General features: G+C 48.2%; 1 long non-coding RNA gene across 1 annotated transcript; it reads right to left on the reverse strand.

The window, feature by feature from the left end:
• Window positions 1-1,236: 1,236 nt before the first annotated feature.
• Window positions 1,237-5,415, reverse strand: LOC111561277. Its single transcript, XR_006600198.1, has 3 exons — window positions 5,091-5,415; window positions 4,653-4,822; window positions 1,237-1,905 (listed from the first exon to the last, which is right to left on the reverse strand). It is a non-coding gene; the product is annotated as an uncharacterized LOC111561277 (long non-coding RNA).
• Window positions 5,416-7,048: the final 1,633 nt, after the last annotated feature.

Genomic DNA, 7,048 nt, shown 5'->3' on the forward strand with positions numbered 1-7,048 from the left:
TAATCAGTATTGGTCTGCCTTGAAGTGTGCTTTTTCCGCCGGTTCTAATTTACCCTCTAGTGAATGTTTCATTTTAGTTGTTGCAGTTGTCAACTTCAGAACTCCTATTATTTATATATTTATTGAAAATAATTTTTAATTTTTTTAGCATTTATTCGTTCTGGAGAGACAGAGTGAGGAGGGGAGGGGGAGAGAGAGGGAGACACAGGAGCTGAAGCAGGCTCTAGGCTCTGAGCTGTCAGCACAGAGCCCAACATGGGGCTCGAACTCACGAATCATGAGATCATGACCTGAACCGAAGTCGGACACTTAACTGACTGAGCCACCCAGGAACCCCTCAAAATTTCCATTTTTTAAATTATTTCTAGCTCTTTATTGGTATTTTCTCTTTCATGGCATTGTCATCATACCTTCCTTTACTTTGTAAATTATAGTTTCCTTTAGCTCTGTGAACACATTTATAATGGCCACTTTGAGATTTGGTTAGCGCCTGGTCTCATCACTCTCACAGGCAATTTCTGTCACTTGGTTTTCTCTTCTTTTCTTTCTTTTTCCTTTTCTTTCTTTCCTTTTCTTTCTTCTTCCCTTTTTTTGGTGTCTGGTTCATATTTTCCTTTGCATGTGTTCTAACTGCAATGTCTATTTGTCTGGGTTTTTTCCTGCCTTATTTTTTCATGTAGCAACATAACTTTAATATTTTCCTGTCAGTAAAAGAGTCTTCTTTGCTATGATTTTATATGGCTGTAGAATACATTACTTATGAATGAGTGCCCCAATTTTTTAAGCCCACTCTCCATATTTGGGCCTTTCCCACTTTAAGTTTTCATTAAGCAAACTTATTTTCTGTTTGTATTTTTCCACAAACACAAAAACAGACGATCACCTCTTCTGTCTCCTTCTCCAAACAGGATAGAAAATTATGGTCTTTTTTAAAAAAAATTTTTTTAACATTTATTCATTTTTTGATAGTCAGAGTGTGAGCAGGGGAGGGGCAGAGAGAGAGGGAGACACAGAATCCGAAGCAGGTTCCAGGCTCTGAGCTGTCAGCACAGAGCCGGACGTGGGGCTCAAACTCACAGACTGCGAGATCGTGACCTGAGCCAAAGTCGGACGCTCAACCGAGCCACCCAGGCGCCCCGAAAATTATGGTCTTAAAGTGTAACAAAGATGATAGAATTTAGACACTGAGACAACTATGTAGTTATAGAATATAAGCATTGATAGATCTGTTCAAAGGCTTGTTCAATCCTTTTTTATTTCCTTCTGGACTCTCAGACGTGGCTTTGTTTCTCAAAGGGGATGCTGACGACGTTCTTGGGGAGGCCACGCTTTCCACGTTCCACGGTGTTTCGTGGCCCTGTCCCTCCCATTGAAGTCAGCACTGCTTCCCAGCTATCGTGACCACAAAATCCCCCTTTCCCTTTGACCAAACGTCATTGAAAGTCACTGGGCTATCTGCTGTAACAGTGTACTTTCGGTCTTGATGCTGGGTGAGGGGATGCAGAAGAGACACCTGCCCAGGGCGGCAGCCTAGTGTGCTGAAACACCGTGACTTCAGGCCCGCTGGGGCGGCACAGAGGCAGGGCTCACGTGCTCAATCCGCAAACAAGCTTATGAGATAGGTGTCCCTCCAACACGGCGTGTGTGAGGAGACCGAGGCTCCGAGGCAGGGAAAGTGACCGAAGGTCCACAGCTGGTGAGTCACCGAATCGCAGTCTGATCTCTACCAGCCCCGTGGACCGGGGTCAACAGCCACTCCCTCTGTGGTGTCAGGCGGAGGTCCTGCGTCCCCAGCACAGTGTCGATTCAACAGGAGGTACCCAGGACTTGTTGCTAATGTGCTTCTTGTTCCAAGAGGTTGTTACGCGGATGTTCATAATTGCTCACATTCATATGTATGTTATGCTTCAAAGTGAAAAAAAAAAAAACAGAACAGAAAAAGGGGAGTGTTTATGTCGAACAACTTTTTAAAGGTCTGATCATAAGTAGACAAGAGAGAAAGGAATCAAAGCATCAAAACCATAAGATCAAAGCCTAGAAAACCAAGTTCTGAAGGGGTAAAACTTGCATACTTAGGAGGATTGGGAAAGCATTTGCTTCTCATCTGCAGTTGATTTCTTTATTTGTGGAGCACGGATAATAATGTTCTTCATGAGCCAAATTATCCTTATTTATTTATTTATTTATTTATTTATTTAATGTTTATTTATTTTGTGAGAGAGAGCAAGTGTCAGTGGGGGAGGGGCAGAGAGAGAAGGAAAGAGAATCCTAAGCAGACTCCGCGCTGACAGCACAGAGCCCGAGGTGGGGCTCGAACTCACGAACTGTGAGATTATGACCTGAGCCGAAGTCAGATGTTCAACCACCCAGGGGGCTCCTAAATTATCCTCTTTGAAAACATTTATTTTCTCAACTTCCGAATGTGTCCGCTCAGCACTTCTTCTCATTCTTCCCTTCCCTGATTTTTCTTACCGTTCCACAATGGAGAGCGAGCGCGTGGTGATTTGTTCCCTGCGCCTCTGGAAATACCTGTCCGGCAAGTGGCTCCCTGAGACCCCATCCTCCTCGAGGCCACATGTAACCCTGCAGCCTGAGGGGAGATCTGAGACCCGAGGGGAAGAAGGCCAGCTTCACAGAGCGCAGAGCGCGTGTCCCCATCCTGACGCGCTGGCTTTCCCTCTGCAGCCCGTCTACCGTCCAGGGGCTCCTTCGGGTCTGTCCTGACGGACGTGTGATGCGCGAACCATCGTCAGCTCTTCCTGTCCGGCTCTCGCTGCCGTCCTTTCCTGGCACCCTGGGCCTTGGCGAGGCCTCTCATTTCATCCTTAAAGTCCCGGGCCTCTGGCAGCGGCGGTCCTGTGATAGTCTTGGCCAATGCTGACCAAAGACGCGGCCCCAAAGTAATAGAACTTCGAGAACCACAGATAGAGTCAATGCTTGCACCGGATCAGGGCCTTTTCTTCACTGAAGATAAAAGGAAGTCTATCCTCCGTTTTTCCAGGCTCCTCTGCAAATGGAGATCAGTTGTACCTGCCCAACAGGGTGTCTCTAGGTTGAATTGATACTTACGCGTCTGAAAGCCTTGTGTTGTATTTCTGCACGGAGGGAACTTAGGAAGGGATTAAAAGATGATGCCTGGGCGGCTCAGTGGTTAAGCTCAGTGGTTCGGGTCATGATCTCACGGTTCATGGATTCAAGCCCCACGTCGGGCTCTGTGCTGACAGCGCGGAGCCTGGAGCTGCTTAGGATTCTGTGTCTCCCTCTCTGCCCCTCCCCCACTGTCACTCTGTCTCTCTGTCTCTCTCTGTCTCTGTCTTTCTCTGTCTCAAAAATAAATAAACAGTAAAAAAATTTAATAAAAAAAAAGGAAGATACTAAAGATAAGGTAGGTGGGAAACCGACCGTGCCCAGGGATAATCATATGGAAACTTCCTCTCTTTAAGGCAGAAAACTGGCTTTTAAGTAACTAATTATCCTCTGACAAGGCATAACAATTTCCCCACCAAGAAAGCAGTGTCCTTGCTCACCTGGGTGAGCTCATTTTCTCACGCACTTTCGTTGTTATATTACAGCTTTACTCTTCAGGACAACTCAGTTCACTTTTGCCAACCATTTACCTGCAGTGAAACCCGGTGCTCTGGTAGTTTTAGAGCTGACTGGTAACAAATGAACATCTTTTCTGGGGAGTATGGATTGGACTACATTTACTGCTAGCCACTGAGCTGCCGTCGGAAGACAATTCTACTCTCGACAGGTGTCCACTTTTTTACTTTCTTTTTAAAACCAGGAAGGATGGGGCGCCTGGGTGGCTCGGTCGGTTGGGCGCCGGACTTCAGCTCAGGTCATGATCTCACGGTTCGTGGGTTCAAGCCCCACATCGGGCTCTGTGCTGACAGCTCGGAGCCTGGAGCCTGCTTCTCGTTCTGTGTCTCCCTCTCTCTCTCTGCTCCTTCTCAGCTCACACTCTGTGTCTCTCTCAAAAATAAATAAACATTAAAAAAAAACAGGAAGGAGCTTGAGACTGTTGGGGAACCACTCAGAACCCCAGAATTAGTCTGAAGATGACTTAAAATTTTTTTTAATGTTTATTTTTGAGATACAGAGAGACCGAGTGTGAGCAGGGGAGGGACAGAGAGAGGGAGACAGAATCCGAAGCACGCTCCAGGCTCTGAGCTGTCAGCACAGAGTCCCATGCGGGGCTTGAACTCACAAACCATGAGATCACGACCTGAGCACCCAGGCTCCCCCAGTATGAAGATTATTTTAAACTCAAGACATTTGATCTAATGGATAGAGAAAGAAGCCTCCTCAAAGCTTGCCTTCCCTGACAAAAAGCAGCAACTTCTGGGAAAATGACTTCCCCCCGGAGCGGGGGGGGTGGGGGGGGGTGGGGGGCGGGTGGACTACTAATCCCAGCAGAGAGATCAGGGGTAAACCTACGGAAAATCCTGTCTGGGAGAGTCTCGTGGCCGTGAAGAAGACAGAAAGACCACTCACACCTGCATAGATGAACATTATCTCAGACTTCTTATCTCCTGTTTGTTTTCCTAAAAACGATTTGTCTTTCCTAAAGAAACCTGTTTGCTCTTCCCACTGGAGGCCTTCCTCCAGTCGGGCACACAAGCACCCCCCCTCCGTGAGCTCCTTCTCACCAAACCTCCCCAGGTGTGCACGTTGCAGGCCTAAAGAAACTCTTCTCTTCTTTTGCTAATCTGTTTTTTGTCAGTTTAATTCTGAGTCTCCCGGGAAAAGCCGTTCCCCTTCCAACCTGGCAGATCTGGGCTTTGCACCTCCAGAGGGCTTTAGGTGTCCTTTTCATCTCCTGAAGGGAAATGAACACAAACGTTGTGAGTGGGGCAGGGATGGGAAGGCGGCCGAGTTCTGAGAGATCTGGAATCAGAAGTGAGCCTGCCTCTCTCACCTGCCCCCTTCTCCTTCTTCATTCATTTTCGCCACACGCCCCTTATTCCCCGGGTTTGCATTTCTCAGCATGCGTGTGTGCTCTGAGGACCACCCGTCCTGGATTCCTGGGGAGCTGGATAAAATGCACATCACTAGGCCCTGCCTCAGACACACAGAATCAGAATCACCTGCAAAGGGCTCTGGGGGTTTGCACGTGTTATGGGCTCTCCAGGTGACTCTTGGATGTATGAAAATTTCATAATTCCTCTGGCATCTGGAAAGAAACTTAGGAAATTTAAAAATGAATGTGTCATCGTCCCCATCCTCCAGGAGTTCACGAATTCACCTAACAAAGAAGAAAAGATGGGCAGAATGATAGCATGGGGGACAATGGTGCTAAGTCTCATTGAAGCTCTACAGAAAATAAAATGTAGATGCCCATATTTATAAACTTGTCCACAAGCCTGGATTTCATTAGGCTTTTTTTTTAAATAAAATTTATTTATTATTTCAGGGTGGGGGGGAGCACAAGCAGGGGATGGACAGAGACACACACAGAGTCTGAGCAGGGGAGGGGCAGAGAGAGAGGGAGACACGGTATCTGAAGCAGGCTCCAGGCTCGGAGCTGTCCGCACAGAGCCCGATGCGGGGCTCGAACTCATGAGCCATGAGATCATGACCTGAGCCGAAGTCAGACGTTTAACCGACTGAGCCACCCAGGCACCCCGATTCTGTAATTCTAAGAAAGCCCACATTCTCAAACAGTTTATAATCTAATCCAAGAGACCAAAAATGCAGCAGAAGATATGAGGGAATTAGCAAATTACAGACACTCGTGTGTAAGCAAAAGAAAACTAAAGAAGAACAAGTTAAAACTATGTCATTTGGGGCCATTTCTCCGCTAAGCAGCTGCCGGGGAGGAGACCACGGATGAGGCCGCTGTTGATTCAGCCCGGTGTTCAGCACATGCTTGTGCGGGGGCTGCTAGGCTCTTGGCCCTGGCGGTGAGGAGGGGGTGTGCACTGGGCGACAACTGTCAGGCCTCGGGGTGGATCTGTGCACTTCGTGACTCACCCCGAGCTTGGAGCATAGCATTGTTTGAAGAGTGGAAAGGAGCCCAGGGGCTTCCTTGACGTGAAGGCTAGGTTTTTCCTGTGCTCCTGTCTGAATCTTCAGATGACAGGAGGCAGAGAGGGAGAGAAGGAGGAGGGGGAAGAAAAGGGGAGAGAAGAATGTGGTGCAGGTCCCTACAGAGAAAGGGGACAGGAAGCCAGAGCAAGGAGACTGTGGGGGCCGGGAAACAGACTGAGGAGTGGTGGCGGGTTCCTCAGGCCCAGAACAGCTGACACTGCGAGGGAGGCCAGCAGGCAAGCACTCACACCACAGCACCGGAATGACACAGAAGCGGACGGCGGCAGGGACCCAGGAAGGCAGGGACCAGGTCGGCCTCAAAGCAAAAGGCTCCTGGGAAACTTGAAGTCCCTTCCCGCCACCTGTCGCAGGAAGGCAGCTGAGGCCTGGAGAAGGCTTGCTGCCTGGTTGGGGTCACAGAGAAGGTCTCTCCCAGAGTGGGTTAAGTGAGCGGCCTCAGGACTGTGTCATCCTCACAAGATGTGAGAAATGTCCACAGTTTCTAAGTGAGGGCCTGTGGCACCTCCTCAGCGGTCCATCCGATGGTGACCACGCACACAGAGCTACCAACAGCCCACCAGCCCTGCTCTTATGAGTGGACGGCCCAGAACTATCAGACTCTGGAGGAGAGCACCCAACATCGAATTCAGACACCAGAACAAGGAGGAGAAAGACACAAACATCCAGAGAAAATAGACACAATGCAGGGGGAAGAAATGAAAATGCTCGAATTCGCATCCTCAGAGAGAGGAGAGTAGATATCGCACTCATGAAACAAGAACAGAATGCCTTAAAAAGGAGCACCCGGAAAGGCATGAAAAGGGGGGAAAGCTTTTGTAAAACAAAACAAAAACAAAACAAAACAAAACAAAACAAAACAAAACAAAGAACCTCCAATAGCATAAATCCCAAGCTCGGCAGCAGAATTGTTGGAAGGTGAATTTTTTTAAATTCTCAAAATTGGAAGGGGAAAGGGGTGAGAAAGAGCGAGGTAACAGGACACACTCGTGCTGCG

This window comes from Felis catus, chromosome B4 (genome assembly GCF_018350175.1).
Source record: "Felis catus isolate Fca126 chromosome B4, F.catus_Fca126_mat1.0, whole genome shotgun sequence".
Lineage (NCBI taxonomy): Eukaryota > Metazoa > Chordata > Mammalia > Carnivora > Felidae > Felis > Felis catus.